This window comes from Sapajus apella, unplaced genomic scaffold, assembly GCF_009761245.1.
Source record: "Sapajus apella isolate SASKATOON/1434 unplaced genomic scaffold, GSC_monkey_1.0 scaffold24, whole genome shotgun sequence".
NCBI classification, from domain to species: domain Eukaryota; kingdom Metazoa; phylum Chordata; class Mammalia; order Primates; family Cebidae; genus Sapajus; species Sapajus apella.
The window spans coordinates 13,098,860-13,118,290 of record NW_022436964.1 but is presented as its reverse complement, the minus strand read 5'-3'; the positions used below and the strand labels follow the sequence as shown (position 1 = coordinate 13,118,290).

At 44.4% G+C, this 19,431-nt stretch overlaps 1 protein-coding gene across 3 annotated transcripts in view; it reads right to left on the bottom strand.

Moving 5' to 3' along the window:
- Positions 1–6,773, bottom strand: part of CEMIP2 (cell migration inducing hyaluronidase 2) — an 81,925-nt gene extending 75,152 nt beyond the window's left edge. The window contains exon 1 of one of the 3 annotated variants that reach the window (XM_032290699.1): positions 6,749–6,773. The gene's annotated coding sequence lies outside the window, so the exon portion shown is untranslated. The other 2 variants (XM_032290697.1, XM_032290700.1) reach the window with 2 other exon arrangements.
- Between the last annotated feature and the right edge of the window lie 12,658 nt (positions 6,774–19,431).

The window sequence follows — 19,431 nt, the reverse complement described above, 5'->3', positions numbered from 1 at the left end:
TGAATAGGGATAGACTGTGGCTAGGAGGAAGGGCACAATGATGTGCACCTGCAGTCCCATCTGTTCAGAGGCCGTAGCAGTTGGATCACTTGAGCCCAGGAGTTCAAGGCTATACTGTATTAGGACTACTATAGAGCCAATGCACTCCAGCCTGAGTAACCTAAAAGGACCCCACCCCCACCCACCCCATCACCACTCCCCCGCCCCACCCCCACCCCCACCCCCAAAAAAAATACTGGCTAGCAGCTGCACAGCAGGCAAACAGGGGCTATGTGACAAGCCCAAGGGCTGAAAGCACTAACAGGAAGCAAGAAGAAACACTTGAGGGTTAAAGCCAACCTCATACTCTGCCCAGCCCAGTTCAAGCATGTTTTTAAAATCCTCATGGATAGTTTTTTCTTTTTTATAGTGGTGGCACCGATGACATTAAAAAGCAATGTTATTATGCGTGCAGTGGCTCACACCTGTAATCCCACCACTTTGGGAGACTGAAGTGGGAGGATCACTTGAGGCTAGGAGCTCAAGACCACCCTAGGCAACATGGTGAAACCCTGTCCCTACAAAAAAAAAAAAAAAATACAAAGATTAGCTGGACATGGTGGTGCATGCCTGTAGTCCCAGCGACTCAGAATGCTGAGTTGTGGAAAGATAGCTTGAGCCCAGGAGGTAGAGGCTGTGGTAGCTATGATCACACTACTGCGCCGCAGCCTGGGTGAAAGAGTGAGACCCTGTCTCAAAGAAATAATTTTTTCTAAAGTTATGTGTTTTTTCAAACCACAATTTTTTAAAAAAAGGAAAAACAGGATAACTCATTTTTCTAATTCCTTCTGAAACAGGAATCAGGCATCTGTCCCTGTGTTAAACTAAATCTTTCCCATTCCTAAAATGTTAATAATTAAGTTTCCAAACTTCATTGTATGTGAAAAATGACTCATTCTTCAGAGAATTGAATCGACCATTACAGAGACCATTAAGACAACAGAAGGTTTGCAGTTTCCAAAGGGCACACCAATAATTAAGTAAAAGCCTCAAATCGATAACAAGTGCATACTGGAGGGGGACTTAATCTGACCTGACCATGATATCACATTTGCAGTGGATACTCATATGTTTTAAGATACTTACGTGAAACTCAGTCAGAGGTCAATTCTTTTCTCATGGGCTCAATATGGATTGTCTTAAATTTCAACTCTTTCAGGCAACAACGTACTAATGACACTTCTAACTAGTGGTAAAGCCATATTAAAAAAATATTAGGGCTAAGAGTGCCACAATCTCTATCAGGCAAACTTTTCATAACATAAAATTCCTATCAAATATTGTTGAACTTTTACTTATGGTTCAAACTACAATGGACCCTTAATACAACAAATGTAAAAAGGTTTATCACTCACCACTATGTAATGAAAATAAATGTCTTGTTACAAATCTGGTTAAAAGGTTAGCCTAATAATAACAATTTCAAAGCAGACTTGCCTTATAGATCAAAGGACTGATTTGCTGGGAGATAGCAATTCTGAGTTTTAAGACATACACAGTTTATGAGTCTGTTTCACTTTTTTTAAAAGACATTTTAATAAAAACCCTATGCTTCATTTATCTTTGTATTGCTCACAGCAACCAACACAGTGCCTTGCACATCCTAGGAATGCAATAAAAAAGTTGTTAAACATAGTTCCTGACAACCAACATTAAAGGCTTCCCAAAGCAAGTACCAGGAAAACAAGAGAACATGCAAACAGGACCTACAGCCATTAAGTTTTGAAGAGAAGAAAGAACATGCAAACATATTCTAGTATGCTTCCATTCTGTGATTCACAGCTCAAATCTGAACGGGGCTTCCAGGAGCTGGCTTCTTCTAAAAAATGTGCACATCTATAGTACTTTAAATTTTCATCCTGTTCATAGAAAATACAAGTAAAGCTAGTGTTATTTTTACACTTAGTTCCTCATTTGACAGAAATTTATTACAAGTAACATCACCCCACCATCATGTGTAAGTAGTAGGAAATGAGAAAATATACATGGGTATGCCTTAAACCTGAGTGCAGTGAGTTTCAAAGCCAAAATGCAAATTATCTGACCATTAAACTAATTAAATTGCTAACAAAGCCAAACAGGAATAAAATAAGAATATATCTGAGAAAGAAAAAAAAAAGTGCTGACTGGGAATAGGGACAAAGGAGTCCTTGTCCCTGCTCGGCTGTTAATTTACTATATGACCTTACCTAATTATTTAGCCTCTCTGGGTCCCAACTTCCTTCTTTTAATATTATCTTTAACGTCTCTTCAAGCAACATGCTAAGATTCAGCATATGGAGCAATGTCCAGAAAACTGATTTACATTCATTACCCCCTCCCCTCCCACCCCTGGCAAAAGGGCACAGTTAACTTGATAGTTTTAAATATCTGAGTTTGGATTTCTATCAAAGGCAATTTATTAAAATGTCAGATGGGCTTAAGTCCATTTCAAGTGGAGAACTAAAGCGAGTATTGCTTACAGATTCAAGTTTCGCCTAGACAGCAGCTGCTGCTATTGAGAAAATAGACTTTCTTTAACAATCTAGTTGAAAAGTACACCTCTTTACAAATGGAGAAAACTAGTAAGGGGGATTTTCATGGTCTCAAAAAAGGCAGATGCATAGCTTTTCTTTCTTTTTTTTTTTTTTTTTTCTTTTTCCATATTCATCATGTTGAGGGAGAGGAAAGCAGAAAGGCTAGTTTGGCTTGGGAGACAGAGAGAAGTATGGATGTTACCGTACAAAACCAGACAAGACCCTTTCAGTTGATATACTGTAATAGACAGCCCATTCTTCTCACTAATGCTCACAACCCGAGTGAAATGAAAAGATTCCCTGTGGCTGGGATGGGAAGAAGCCTGGACAAGAGAGCAATACCATATGACAATAGCTAGCTTCAAAGTCTAAAGACTTGCTCTCAAGATGGGATTCAGATCATTCCGGGAAGGGCCAATCAAATGCAGATCTGTGGCTGGGAGCTGATTGATTAAGCTATGATTTATATCTATTTATAGCTTTAAAAAAAATTTTGGAAGTACCTTTTAATACCAGACAGCATTAGCTTTTATAGTACTTTATTATATATTAATATATAGCAAATTTACTCAAATGTAATCCCCAAAACATTCCCATAAGGCATTTTAAAAACTTGTTTTTCAGGTGAAGAAACAACGTGAGAAGGATTAGGGGATTTGCCCAACAGTAAATGTTTAGCAAGTGTTAGAGCCTTGTTTTAAATCCAAGTCTGACTTCAAGTCCTCCAATCTTTACCATTTTAAGACGGTACTTCCGACACTAGTTTTCAGTCCCTACTATTTTGTCTAATTTAATAAATTTTATTTCTCACAAAACTGCTCCTCCACCCCCAATCTGTTCCTTCTCTGGCTTCTTAGAGCATCCTATGCATAATTCTCCCAGACATGCACTTATTGAACCTTCTAGTTGTTCATTTTCTTACGTCCCTGGCTAGGCTCATTTCTTCAACAGCAGAGATTGTGTTATCTCTATAGATGCAAACAACACAGGTATCTTCAATCTCTGTGGCCTCCCCAGTTGCAACCACTTTATCCAACTCCTCCTTACCAACACGAATGCTCCACAAAGCCAGTGTTGAGACTGCTTCCAGAGGGTCTGGACCACAATAGGTGATTAATAAGTGCTAGCTGAATGGATGGTGGATGGGTTGGTGCGTGAATGATGCAATGCTCATACATAGTTTAGAGCACACATTACAATGCATGCACTTACATATAGCACTCCATGTGCTTAGACCATGAATTTGGTAGTGATTATTAAGTTTCCTCTTTCTAAAATGTGGTTTATCTTTCTCAATTTCAGAAACTTCCCCAATGCATGTAGCTGTAAGTAGTACCCGGTCAACTTCAAGAAATGACCCACAAGACTACATGACCCTCCAGTTTGTCTTTTCTTGGTAGCTGTTTGAGGACAGCCTTGATTAGGCCTATTAGAACACGACTGAGGTGTTGCCCCATTCTGGCTTCCTGTTATGAATCTGACACTTCTGAAGTCCCTGGTTACAGACTAGATCAAAGAATGAGACCACTCAAATAATTAACTGTGACAAAGAATATCCAGATAAGCACCATGTATGAATTTATAGATTCTATGTCCCTGTCCACACCTAAGCCACTCCTCGGCTCACTATCTCATTCACACGTTAATAAGAACAGGGGATGACTCAGAATTCACTTCTAATCTTAGTTTTCTGAGCCTTTAAGCACACATATATCAGACAAAGCGCTAGGAGGACTGAACGGAAAGCCAGAAGACACGTTTCCAGTTCCACCCAAACTGATCCTCTAATACAGGGGCACAGAAGCTGGGGGGAGTCATTTCAGCGTGAAGAATAAGCACTCTAAAGTGCTACCCCATGTTTACTAAGCAGAGGACATGCCTACTGCACATTCTTCTGTTTTGTCCAGAAATGCAAACTAAAAAGAACCCTTTGTATAGGTAATCAAAGACACACAACCACAGTATGATACCCAGACCAATTCTGAAAAGAGCAAGCGTCCATCAAGGGTCAGATAAACATGAGTAGCTCCATTCTAGCCAAAGAACGATAAGGCTAACCATTTTAAATGTTTTTTAACACTGGGCCATTTCCAACATATTTGCCTGGCTGCCCTGGAGGGTCAGGCCTCCCTCAGCTCAGGTGAAGCCTCTACCTCTTCCCGTCTCTAAATTCTTCTCACTTTTTACTGGGCAGAGCAGCACATCTCAATACATGCAACCGTGCTGCAGCGCATCACACTGTCACACTGAATCAAGGGGAGCGAACTCAAGGCAGTGAGTGGCTCTCGTGCACAATGGAAGTTTTTAAAAATTATCAGCTATAATTTTTAAATTGCTGATAAAAGGAGAAATATATCAAAGTCTGTTTTCCTAACCTTCTGCGGAGAATTTAAGTGAGCCGTTTTCGCTCCAGGGCGAGGTCTAGTGACACTCAACTCTCAGCAAAGAGCATCCAGGGAAGTCAGGACCTCGGTTTTATAGCTAAGGGTGTAGTAACGAGTGCTATTAGCAGCACTTTGGTTCCACAGAGAGGGCCCCCTGCTTTAACAGGATCTCCCAACTCTCTAGAGAAAAGCTGGGAATAGGGTTGAGGGTTAAGGCTATTCCCAGATTTAAAGGAAGCTGCACGCGATTTTAAAGCCTCACCTTACCTTAGCTAACAGAAAGACAGGCAGGGGGCGGAGGGCGGAGGACCCATCAACCCGGGGGAATTGTAAGGAGACAAAGATCACCCCAAACGCACAAGCGCGCGCGCACTGAAGCCCGGACTGCAAAGCACATTCCATCAACCTTTCACTGTAATCGGCTTCCTGTGGGGTTTATCCCCTTACCCCATCCCTCTCCAGAAAGTTTAAGGCTGTTCGCACCGACTTTGAAAAGTCCATTGTTCCCTTCCCCATGAACGTAATGAAAAGAGAGGAGAGAAAGAAATCCAGACACCGTTTCCGAGGACCCTTCCTTACGGAGAGGACTGACTCCTGCGGAGTCGGGTCAGTCTTAATCCAGAGATGAAACCGGGAAAGGAGGCGCACGGGGGAAGGGCGGGAGGACGTCTTCCATTTCTGCAGAAATGCCCCACGCCGGAGCGGGCCAGGCCGCCGGCAGCGAAAAAGGTGGGCGAGACCCGGGTCGGCGCCCCCGCAGTGGCCCCCTAGGGCAGCAAACGAGGCGGACCGGGGGCCGGGTGACTGAGTCGCTTCTTACCTTCCCCTACCCCACTTAGCGTCCGTTAACTCAGGTGCCTACACAGCGGTCCAGAGAGACGGAGAGGAGCCCCTGGCGTCCTCAGGTCCAGATCTCCTCCCCATGGCCAGGGAGCCACTCGAGTCCCAGCGCCCGCCGCCGCGGCAGCTGCCGTTCGCACGCAACTGGCAGCCGCAGACTCTGCCTGGAGGTGAAATACTCTCCTCCCGGGAGTGACGCGCACTTCCCTCCGCCTCCGCCTCCTCCTCCAGCCCCGAGCCTCGGGGGCAGGGGCCTCGTCTCGTTTTGTCCCGGAGCCGCCGCTAGGCTTTCTCCGCTCCTTCCCCTCCGGGAGGAAGAGGAGGAGAATCGTGGCCCGGGCGACGCGGGTCTGAGCGTCCCCGCGACAACAGGGGAGGAGGCGGCGGCGCGGGGCAGAGTGGAGCCCCAGGAGTCCCGCCTGTCCCTGGTCGGCGGGCGCCGCGGCTAGATAGGGTCGCGCTCAGCCACCGCCGGCCAGACAAGCAGCCCGACTCTGCTGGGCCGGGTACTGAGAATCCGGCGGGTGGGCGGGCGGTGGAGAGCGACGGAGGCGGAGGGAGAGGAGGGGCCTGTGATCAGAGGAGGCGGTGGCCCTGCCGGGCTCCTCCCGCCGGCCCCGCTCCCTGCGAGCTGCGAAAAGCGGGGGCTCAGCGCGCCACTCGCCGCCGCTCGCAGGAACAGCGCCGGAGCGCACGGCCGGCTGGGCAGGCTCCTACCCTTGCCAGGCGCGCACTCCCGCCTGGACGAATCGGAGCCTCTGCCTCCAGCACCCCCAAATGAGGCTGGTACTGCGCCTGTCACGCCCTGGCTGAGCCTGACATTGCGCCCCCCTCACCTCTGGCTGAGCCTGACACTGCCCCCAAAGTCCACCGGCTGAGCGTGACTCTACACCCCATCAACCCTTGGCTGAGTCAGACTCTGCGCCCCATCACCCCTAAATGTTCTGAGCGTCCCTTCACCGCCCCCACCTGGCCAGACGCGGGAGCCGGATTCTTAAAGCTGTCAGAAGAACCAGCCTGCTCTGAGACACGGGGCAGCTCTTCTGGTCCCTTGGAGCAGCCCCAGCATCCCGCTTGCCGGCCGGAATAAATATACCTAGGTCTTCCCACGCCCACTGCCCGCGCACTCTGGAGTGGCGGCCGCTTGCAGAGGTGGCGCTGAAAGCCACGCCCCAGCCCACCCCAGTGCCAAAATACCGCTCTGTGGACACCGGCACCTGGCCCAGAGCTGCTCCGCCGCTGCCACCCCACCCCTTTGCTGGCGCTGCTCTCACAGAGGAAAAGCCTTGGCTCGGGATGAGGGCGCTTCCCCGGCTGGATCACTCAGACCCACGAGGTCCCAAGCTAGTGACAGCTGCAGGACTGCCAAATCCGGGCCGTTGACATGCTCAGTTTAATTGGGAATTGGAAGTTTTTCCATCCAGGAAACTCTTTCAGTGAATACTGTACAGGTAGGATAGTTTAGTTTTCAGGGTTGTTCATTACCCTTCCCACCAAACTCAGTCGTGAAACCAACCGTGCCACACCCGGCATTGAAGGGGAATCCCCTATTTGGAGGGTATTAGTTCAGGACTTCATATAAGGAATTACTGTTTCCAAATCTTGGCTGATGATCAATATCCCCTGGGCACTTAGAAAAAATTGGATTGCCAGACATCGCCCAATCTACTGAATCAGAAGTATGTGGAATATTTAAGTTTGGGAAACAGGGCTGGAATGCATCCTATAATTAACTGAAACCTTAGAAAAATGACTTCAAAACAGCAACACGGGCCAGTGCTGAGATCTTACAGAAACTTCACCCATCTGCCTTTTGGAGCCACCGTCCCTTCTGGGAGAGGGAGGAAGGGAGGAAACGTTTTCAAAAGAAGGAAGATGGTTTCGAATGACAAGCTGAAAGGGACAAAAGACTGTTTCCGTGGTCCAAAGGTGAAATGTTTAGGACTGTGCTTAATAAAGACAGAACTGTGTCACCCCATTTGCTAGGCTGAAAAATGTTCCCTTCCCAAAGATATCAGGTTCTAAATCCTAGAACTTGTACACGTTACCTTGTATAGATAGAAAGAGGGTCTTCGCATATGTGATTCAATTAAGGGTCTTCTTGAATTGGGGAGATTATTCTGGATGATCAAGATGGGTCCTAACTGCAGTCACATGTACTCTTATGAGAGGAAGGGGGGTGGTTAGCACACACTGGGGAGGGATGGCCATGCCACTATGGAGGTAGAGATTGAAGTGATGCCTCTACAAGTCCAGGAATGCCAGCACAGAGGCAAGGATTCTCCCCTAGAACCTCTGAAGGGAGCAAGGCCCTGCTGACACCTTGATTTTGGCCCAGTGAAACTGAGTTTGGTCTTCTGCTTCCAGAAGTGTGAAAGAGTAAACTTCTGTTGAAGCCACACCACATTTGGGTGATGTGTTGCAGCACAGGAGGCCTGTGCTAGGCCAACTTTATATTAAAAATATCCATCTTTTGAAACTTTATTAGGTGCCAGGCACTTTGCTTGGAGTTAGGATATGCTATGGGTTATGCCATCTAATTAAATCCTCCTAATAATTATTATTTGTTTTTTTGTTTTTTTGTTTTTTGAGATGGAGTCTTGCTCTGTTGCCCAGGCTGGAGTGTGGTGGCGTAATCTCAGCTCAATACAACTTCCACCTCCAGGGTTCAAGTAATTCTTCTGCCTCAGCCTCCTGAGTAGCTGGGATTACAGGCATGCACCACCATGCCCAGCTAATTTTTGTATTTTTAGTAGAGACGGGGTTCCACCATATTGGCCAGGCTGGTCTCAAACTCCTGACCTCGTGATCCACCCACCTTGGCTTCCCAAAGTGCTGGGGTTATAGGCATGAGCCACTGCACCTAGCCTATTTCAGTTTTAAAGATGGGACACTAGGACTTGAAAATTTAAAGGGTCTGCCCAAAGCCACACAGCAAGAACCTCTTGAAATCAAGTCTGCCAACCACTCAAATGTTGAAAATAACAATTAAAAATTCATATTCATTATTTTAATAAAATTTTTTGTTTAAAAAAGGGCTTATTTATTTCCATAATCTATATTTATTGCCCAAATCAATGGAAACGGATGTTGATTGATAGTGGGGTGGGCAAGTGGGGAGGAGAAGCATAGGGGATCTCTTTTTTTTAATTGCATTTTAGGTTTTGGGGTACATGTGAAGAACATGCAAGATTGTTGCATAGGTACACACATGGCAGTGTGATTTGCTGCCTTCCTCCCCTTAACCTATCTCTGGCATTTCTCCCCTTGCTATCCCTCCCCACCTCCCCACCCAGGGGATCTCTTTATACCTGCTGCTCAGTTTTGTTGTGAACCTAAAACTGCTCTAAAAAATAAAGTCTATTAACCAAAAAAAAAAAGGGGGGGGGGGATTGAATCTGTGATGTGGCCTATCGTTGAGAATTTTATAAACTTTTGTTTTTAGATATTTATCTGGAACATAAAAAAAATCAAAGGAAACTGATGTGAAAGGAAGTTAAGAAGGAAACCAACAAAGTAAGAGGACACAGACTTCTCTGATCAATGGGACTGATGTCGCAGAATGGGTTCTCAGGGAAGCAGGCTCTGAGACAGTGACAGGATGTTTCACCTGCGGGGAACGGGCAGGGAGCAGGAGGGGCTGAGGGAGGAGCTGGGCTGCTGTGTGCACCCAACAGCTTTCGCTTACCCCACTGGGGGACCTGGGGCATGGCCCATTGGAATTATTGAGCCTAAATGGTTGGACCATTAGATACCCTCCTGAATCAGTCATTGGATGTTGTCCATCCTGGGAAGTGACATGACCTTGGTCAAGGTGACCCTGAAGCTAAGGCAGTCTCTGAAAGGGCCAGCTGCTGACAGCACCCAGAGCTGGACAGCAAGTCCTTCTTTGCAAGCAAATCTGGGCAGTGCATCTCCATAGCACTCACTGATATGGTGTGGATCTGTATCCCCACCCAAATTTCATGCTGAATTGAAACCCCTGTGTTGATGGTGGGGTCTGATGGGAGGTGATTGGGTCATGGGGGCGGATCGCTCATGAATGGATTAGTACCATCCTCTTGGTACTGTCCTTGGGATAGTGAGTGAGTTCTCGAGAGTTCTGGTCGTTTAAAAGCATGTGGCACCTCCCCCCTCGCAATTTTGCTCCTGCTCTAGCCATGTGACATGCTGCTCCTGATTTGCCCTCACCCTTCCTCTGCTGCATGATTGTAAGTTTCCTGAGGCCTCCTCAGAAGCTGAGCAGATGCCAGCATCATGCTTCCTATACAGCCTGCAGAACCGAGGTCAATAAAACCTCTTTGTCAATGCAAGAACAGACTAATACACCCACTTACATGTATGTGACATCCTCACCATGGTGCTATTCCTTCCAAATAAGGAGAGAAAGCCCCAGAGTGAGTGGGATGCCCACATTTTGTATTTTTTCCTGGTTGTGACTGCATTCACACAGAATAATACACTGGCTAAGACTTGAGACACTTTAGTCAGATCACCTGCCTTAGAACCACCGTCTATAGCTCACTAGTACAACCAGATGCTCAGCCTCTCTGAGGTGCCTCCATTTTTCATTTTAAAAAGGGAATAATAGTAGTACCTAGCTCATGCAGTTATTATAAGAATTAAATATGGCAATGCTGTAAGGGGCTTAGCTGCACTTCTTATAAATGCTCAGCACATTGTGTTACTGGTGCCTCTTAACATCTCTTCTTCACCCTCCATGATTGGATAAACTGTAAATTTTGGGGGACGAGAGGAGATAGGGTCTCACTATGTTGCCCAGGCAAGGCTCAAACTCCTTGGTTCAAGTGGTACTCACCTCAGCCTCCTGAGTAGCAAGGATAAATTGGAATGTTACAGTAGGTTACACTTGTAATGACATTTAGGTGGGGATGGGAAACGGAGTGCTCTTGGAGTCCCCATCATAGGTGAAGGCCATGAGATAAATACAATAATCACTACCTAAAGGAAGCTGGAACTTTATTTTTCATGGTGAGAAACACCACTCACACTCCAAACAAATGCCAGGCCTCTCCTTTCTGTACCCTGGTGATCCCAACCCCTCACCACACCTGTCGTTGAATAATGCAAGGGTTAGTGGCACTGATGCCCCCGCATCCATCCATGGAAGCTGGCAGGGCAAGGTCAATGTCCCTAAAGTGTATATATGCGTATATATATATACACACACACACATACATTGACTTTCTCTGTGAAACATTGCAAGGCCAGTCGTCGTGGCCTCCCCTCGGCTCCAATGGCTCCATACACACACCTGCTGCAACCCTCATCACACCACATTGCAGTTATTTAGCAGGTTTTATTCACAGTCCTTCCCATGACTGTAGGTTTCCTGAGGCCTCCTCGGAAGCTGAGCAGATGCCAGCATCATTTTCCTATACAGCCTGCAGAACCGACATGTAAGTGGGTGTATTAGTCTGTTCTTGTATTGACAAAAGAGGTTTAATTGACCTCAGTTCTGCTACTTCCCTACACAGCTGGTAGTCTGGGCACCTGAAGATTTATAGATCGAAGACACAGCCTTATTCAACCTCATATCCTCAGGGCCGAGCACAGTGTTTGATGAGTGATACTGCCTTCTGAGTGGGCAAGAAAGAGTTCATGGAAGCTTTAGGAGAGAGGAAGGGACCTATCCCATGATATGGAAAGAGTTTGTGCACCTCTGTGTTCCACAGCTCCAGGCTTCTGCTTGCTTTGCACTCTCCAGCTCCAAACTCTCTAAGGCAGAATCTCACTTCACCATCACCCACTCTTCCCCTTTCTGTTTTCCCCCAGGCTGTTACAAATTGATTCCTTTAAACTGTGTTTTCATTCTATGAGAATCTGAACAGATAGTTTTGTTTTGTTTTTGAGACAGGGACTTGCTGTGTCACCCAGGCTGGAGGGCAGTGGCACAATCACAGCTCATTGCAGCCTCAACCTCCAAGGCTCAAGTGATCCTCCCACCTTAGCCTCCCTGGTAGCTGGGACTACAGCTTGATCCTCCTACCTCAGTGTCCCAAGTAGCTGGGGCTACAGGCATGCACCACTGCACCTGGCTAATTTTTTTTTTTTTTTTTTTTTTTTTTTTTTTTGAGAAGGAGTCTCTCTCTTGTTGTCCAGGGTGGAGCGCAATGGTGCAATCTCAGCTCACTGCAACCTCTGCCTCCCTGATTCAAGTGATTCTCCTGCCTCAACCTCCCAAGTAGCTAGGATTACAGGCGCCTGCCACCATGCCCAACTAATTTTTTTGTATTTTTAGTAGAGGCAGGGTTTCACCACGTTGGCCAGTCTGGTTTTGAACTCCTGACCTCAGGTAATCCATCCACTTCAGCCTCCCAAAGTGCTGGGATTACAGGCATGAGCCACCACACCCGGCCAATTTTTGTATTTTTTGTACAGTTTTGTATTAAGCTACTAAAAATTTTCACCATGTTGTCCAAGCTGGTCTACAATGCCCCATCTCAGGTGATCTACCTGCCTTGGCCTCCCAAAGGGTTAGGATTACAGGGGTGAGCCACCACCCCCTGCCTAGGTTATTTTTAAATCATGTTTTTCTGTTCATATTTGCTCCTTTTGCACTTGGTGTATAGGTGTAGAAATGATTCTCCAGGTGACTAATGCCTTACTAGGAAGGTGTTGATATGTTGATATACTGTTTGCCATCCACACCTTAGTTAAAAGTCTTAGAATTTCCCCCCCGTGACCCAGTGCAATAACATTACAGAATGTTAGTGTGACCTTTCCTTGCTACAGTACAGCTGCATGTTTATGAAACCATCTTTGCTTTCTTTATTTCCTTGCATCCAGCCAACCTCATTCTCACACTTCATAGGTTCGTAATGAAGCCTGCATGTTTCCTGTCAAGCTCTGGACTCACTTTCCATTATCATGTAAGCAATTCCGATCCAGTATAGCCAAACTTCTGATGCAGTCTTTTCAGAGAAGGGAAGAACGTTTAATTATTTTATTTTAAATTCTATTAAATCAGTGGAAATTAAACTTTTTCTCATTCAAAACATGATTTTCTCTTACTGAAAAAAAGTGATATCCCATCTGATTCTCATCTAACATCTCCAAAAGTGGCATGAATTTCACTGTTGCATAGTAAGTTATATACACTTGGTATTATTTTGGCGGGAGGAGGGGTCCTTTGCAGCTGTCTTTATATAAGTGGTTGTGCTTTGCTGCTGGCACCCAGATCCAAAAACATTTCCCTAATTCTCATATCACAGTTGAGTATACTGTCCTTGAAAAGAGAAATGAGTTGCCTGAGGTCACTTAGTTAGAATAAAGTTGCTTCTGTAACTTATTGTGGATTAAGATTTTCTAGGTTGAGGCCAGGCGTAGTGGCTCACGCCTATAATCCCAGCACTTTGGGAAGCCAAGGCAGGTGGATCACCTGAGGTCAGGAGTTTGAGACCAGCCTGGTCAACATGGTGAAACCCCATCTCTACTAAAAATACAAAACTTACCTGGGCGTGGTAGCATGCACCTATAATCCCAGGTACTTGGGAGACTGAGACAGAAGAATTACTTCAACCGGGAGGTGGAGGTTGCAGTGAGCCAATATTTCGCCATTACACTCCAGCCTGAGCAACAAGAGTGAAATTCTCTCTCAAAAAAAGATTTTCTGGGTTAGATGTGGTGGTGTGTACCTGTAGTCCCAGGTACTCAGGAGGCTGATGTGCTTGAGCCCAGAGGTCAAGGCTTCAGTGAGCTGTGATGGTGCCACTGCAGTCCAGCCTGGGTGATAGAGCGAGACTGCCTAAAAAAAAAAAAAAAAGATTTGCTTATAGCATGTCTACAATATATGCAGTATTACCACTAATACCTTATAAATTTGCTGGTTGGGGATTACATGATCTGTGTAAACTGAAGAAATACACATAAGAAATGTAGTGTATTTTCATTATATTCACATATGGATATGTACCAGAAGAGTTTATATAGTGAATTTGAGTAAGAATTGAGAAAGCTGGTTATGAATATAGACTTAATTTGAAATAATACCAACATCCTGAAATCATGGATTATCTCTGGGGTTTTATGTCTTCCTTCCTGTTCGTTCCAGGCAACCAGCAAAGAAGTATAAACCTGTTCTACCTAGAAAGATTAAGAATCCTGTGTAATCTTCAAAGGAGCATAATTAGAAAGGAAAGGCAAGATTAGTAGTACCTTACTTGCATAAATACATAGCTGTCAAAATTCCCCCAAAGTATATTATATCAAAGCTCTCTAAATTTTCCATGGTTATTATTCAAAACTGATTAAAGTACAAGAAAAAATAAATCAATCTCTTCGAAGCCTCTGGGCCACACAGATGACAACGGAGCTCTTTAGGAAACTTGAGCTCACCATGGATTTGAAAATACACAGTTAAGAACATGTCAAAAGTTATCATGAGTCCAGCTCAATTCCGCAAATCTTTTTTTGGACATTTCTATACTTCTCTCTGAAGAAATGAACATAAGCTGAACACAGTGGCTCACACCTGTAGTCCTAGCACTTTGGGAGACCAACACAGAAAGATCACTTGAGACCAGGAGTTTAAGACCAGCCTGGGCAACAAAGTGAGACCCTGACTCTAAAAAACTAGCCAGATGTGGTGGTGCACACCTGTAGTCCTAGCTACTTGGGAGGCTGAGCCCAAGAGTTCAAAGTTGCAGTGAGCTGTGATAGCACCATGGCACTCCAGCCTGGGCAACAGGGCAAGACCCAACTCTAAAATTTTTAAAAAGTAAGGGATGAACACAAGACTATTTTGAAATATAATCAGGATTACTGGATTATGACATGTGTAATAGGTATGTTGATTAATTTGATTGTGGTAATCATTTCAAAATGTATACATATATCAAATTATCACATTATATCCTTGAATATACAATTTTTGTCAATTATACCTCAATAAAGCTGGAAAAAATTACTTTTTTAAATAATAATGTAAGCACACTAATGAAAATCATCAACTACTTTTTGTTTCTAAGAATACAATGGAAAAATGCCGTTCATGACAAAAATAGAAAAATCTGATTTTATAGTCCATTTGGATATAAGAATTTTCTACATGATTAAATTGAGGCATTGTTTTCAGAAAACTGTTGTGAAAATATACATGGTGCTTTAAAAAGAAGAGAAGGAATTTCAACCCTTTCCATGATTGTCTTAACACAGGGTCTTTTGTAGATGAGGTAAACACAACATAGAAAACTCAGAGCTCAGTTATTTATTCAACAAATATTTTTTGTTGGCCTATGTAACAAACACTGATAGATTCTGAAAGCTGAATAAGACAGCAAAACTCCTACGCTTTAGTAGGGCTTTGTTCCACTAATAAAAGGACTCTGACAAACCAATAACACATGATTATACAGATGCTAAGGGAAATAAGCAAAATTATGAGTAACAAGTGGGATAGAAGTTACATCGATGGTCTTTTATACACACATTTCCCAATATTTACATTCTAGTAAGGTCCTCTCCTACTTTGACTCTGAACTTGGCCACGTGACTTGCTTTGGCCACTATAACAATAGAAGAATGATGTAAGCACAGGCTTCAAAAGCACTTGCACAGGAGTTGGGAAGGGGATCATGAAACGCTTATTTAAGGTGAAGTGGTCAGGAAAGAAATCTCCAAGAAAGTGATAGGTAAGCTAACATCTAAAGAATGTTGGCCTTGAGGTCAGGAATTTAAAAAGTGAGTAAGTTATGATGATGATTAAAAAGAGACTGGGCAAGGTGCAGTGGCTCATGCCTGTAATCCTAGCATTCTGGTAGGAAGAGGCAGGCAGATGGCCTGAGCCCAGGTGTTCGAAAGCAGCCTGGGCAACATGGTGAGATCTCTACAAAAAATTAGCCAGGTGTGGGGTCACATGCCTGTAATCCCAGCTGCCCAGGAGGTTAAGGAGGGAGGATCACCTGATCCTAAAGAGGTTGAGGCTCCAATGTGGCCACAATCATACCACCACACTCTAGCCTGGGTGACAGAGCAAGACCTTGTCTCAAGAATAAAAGAAAAGGAAGAATCAGGGCAGGTTAAGGCTTGAGGACCAGGGAATCACGGCCTGAAACACTGTGGACCCAGCAGAGGTCAATGGCAAACTTTTTGCGTAATTTCTGCTTGAACTACTCTTATCTAGATACCACAATAAAACAAAAGCAGTGCTAAAGATCCAATAATTTTCGGGACAGACTCTCCACTTTATATAGAAATGTAGAAAAATCACTTAGTTAAAAATCAGCAACAATTTTAAGAGGGCCAGACAGCTTCCATTGTTGTGTCTTTGGAAACCCTGGGTTGTCATGTTAAAGCCAGGTAACCTGCTAAAGAGACCACATGGAGACAGTGTTGTGCCTTCAATATTTACTATACTGAGAGGCCCTATGTGGGAAGAAAGGACCAGAGACACCAGAGAGAGAAGGGCCAACCATCTCAATATCCCAGCTGAGTTTAGCCCCACCTGCCCCACCAATAAATGCAGCCATTTGACGGACCACTGGCAAGAGGAGCAGAGGATATGCTCAGCTGAGCCCCATAAGCAAATAAAAGAGTGATTGTTTTAAACCACTAAGGTTAGGGTGATTGGTATGCAGTAATAAAAAATCTCATCCTGCCTCTTGCCTTCTTTTTTTTTTTGAGAAGCAGTCTCACTCTGCTACTCAGGCTGGAGTGCAGTGGCACAATCTCTGCTCACTGAAACCTCTGCCTCTCGGTTCAAGCAATTCTCCTGTCTCAGCCTCTGGAGTAGCTGGGATTTCAGGCACACTCCATCATGCCTGGCTAATTTTTGTATTTTTAGTAGAGATAGGGTTTCACCATGTTGGCCACTCCTGACCTCAAGTGATCTGCTTGCGTTGGCCTCCCAAAGTGCTAGGATTACAGGCATGAGCTACCGTGCCCAGCCTCAGCCTTTCTTCTTAAATGGAGGTAATTTTTGTCCTCCAGAGGATATTTAGCAATTTCTAGAGTCAATTTTGATTTCACACTCTGGGGGAGGGATGCTGGCATCTAGTGGGTAGAGGCCAATTGCATTGCTAAACATCCTGCAATGCACAGGATGAAGGACTATCTGGCCCAAAATGTCAAGAGCAAAGGTCAAGAGACTCTGACCTAAACAAAGGATTTTGATGGGTGATTGTCAGTCTGACTCAGAGGTTATGCCAATGTGTTTTCCCAAGAGCGATAGACAACAATATCTATTTTCCTATTGCCTTACCTGCAGTAAATATAACCAGATATACGCATATCTTTGTCATAGGAAAAAGTGAGATAATAACTTCAACATGTGTTTCTCCAGTAATAATTGAGGGTGAGTGTCTCTTTACATTTATAAGACTTATTTGTAGTTCCTTATCTGTGACCTATCTGTTCATATTCTCTGTTCATTTTTCTACATTGCTGTTGTTCTTTTTCTCATTGATTTGCAAAAGCTCTGTATGTATTAAGAAAATTGTCAGCCAGGCGTGGTGGCTCACACCTGTAATCCCAGCACTTTGGGAGGCCAAGGTGGGCAAATCACTTGAGGTCAGGAGTTTGAGACTAGCCTGGCCAACATGGTGAAATCCTCTCTCTACTAAACATACAAAAATTAGCTGGGTGTGGTGGTCCATGCCTATAACCCCAGCTACTCGGGAGGCTGTGGCAGGACAATCACTTGAACCCTGGAGGTGGAGGCTGCAGTGAGCTGAGATTGCACCACTGCACTCCAGCCTGAGCGACGAGCAAGACTCAGTGACAAAAAAAAAAAAAAATTATCCCTTTGTTTATAATTTGAGTTGAAGCTACACTTTCCCTGTTTAGCAGACAAATTGGAGTGGTAAATAGCTAAAATCCAAACTATACCTAGAAAACCACACTTAAGTGAAAAGATATGTTTGTAAGCTGTAACTTGAACCAGCGAAAGAAACAAATGATATGTCAAGAAAAATATACTAATATTTGCTGCCAAGGACCATACATTGGGATATAAAGAGAGCCAGAACATGTGAGGAGAGGGCTAGATGGACTGGGTGCTGCAAACAGGGAACCAGGGAACCCGTCTGAGGCCAGATATGCAGACTGAATCTGAAAGACTGAATTTCAATTGTAGGTAATTCTTTAAAATAGTAGGTGATACATACCATTTGTCAAAGATGAGACGCCAAGTTCAGGCTTTAAGTTACCTTTCACCTTTTGAACACTTGACTCTTCTCCCTCAGTCAGCTCCCTGTAGTATAAAAGTAGCTACCAGGCCCGGTAGTTATACACCTGTTGGGTATAATTATCCTCATTTCACAGATAAGAAAACAAGAGTCTCAGAGAAGGTAGATAAGGCCTATTTTCTTTCATCACCTTTTAATCATCTGCAGTATTAAAGAAAATACTACCTTTACAAGAAAAGCCTGGAGAAAAAAATCTTATTCACACAGGACACTGAAAAACCATCTTCAAATATATGAAAAGCTATTGTGGGGAGCAGAAATTAACCTTTTCTCTGTTGCTTCAGAGGGCAGAAGTGATAGCTGTAGGCAGAAGATCAATCTATGCAGAATACAGTTCAGTCTTTTGAAAAGTTTGCTGTTTTCATTTCCCATTGTATCCCCACCGTATAGCTCAGTGCTTGACATACAGATCTCAGCTCTCATTAGATAACTATTCGGTGAATAAATGAATAAAGCCAATTATAAGAGCTATCCAAAATGAAACAGGCTACCTCAGGAGCACTCCATCCTGGCCATGTTCAAGAAGAGGCTAAGCCAAGCACCTGATGGAGAGTTTGAATAAATGCATCTTGTGTTTAATTGTTTTTTTCTGAGTCTTCAGGAAGAAAAGTGATCCTAGTGAAAATGCAGAACAGATGTGATGGCTCATGCCTGTAATCCCAGTGCTTTGGGAGACCAAGGCAGGAGGATTCCTTGAGCCCAGGAGTTGGAAACCAGCCTGGGCAACCTAGCAAGATCCCCATCTCTAAAAAAAAAAAAATTTTAAATAAATAGTTGGCCGGGAGCAGTGGCTCACATCTGTAATCCCAGCACTTTGGAAGGCCGAGGTGGGTGGATCACAAGGTCAGGAGTTTGAGACCAGTCTGGCCAAGATGGTGAAACCCTGTTTCTACTAAGAAATACAAAAATTAGCTGGGCGTGGTGGTGTGCACCTATAATCCCAGCTTCTCAGGAGGCTGAGGCAGGAGAACTACTTGAACCTGGGAGAGGGAGGTTGTAGTGAGCCAAGATCGTGCTACTGCTCTCTAGCCTGGGCAACAGAGCAAGACTCTCTCGCAATAAATAAATAAATAAAATAATAAACTGGGCATAGTGGTGCATGCCTGTAGTCTTAGCTACTTCAGGGGTTGAGAAAGGAGAATCTCTCGAGCCCAGGGTTCAAGGTTACAGTGGGCTATGATCATGCCAGTGCACTCCATCCAGCCTGAGCAAAACAGAATGAGATTCTGTCCCTAAATTTAAAAAGAAAGAAAAAAATACAAAGAGAAATTCCTTTTAGACTCAGTAAAAAACTGAATACTTGTCCATTTAGTGTGTTTCAAAAAACAAAACAAAACAAAAAGACTGAATCCTGACTCCAAAAGCTCCTGTACCACAGAAGAAAGGAACTTCATAAGGGACCCTTGCCAAACGCTTCGCTACCTGGGGAGTCATTGTTTCTGTGGG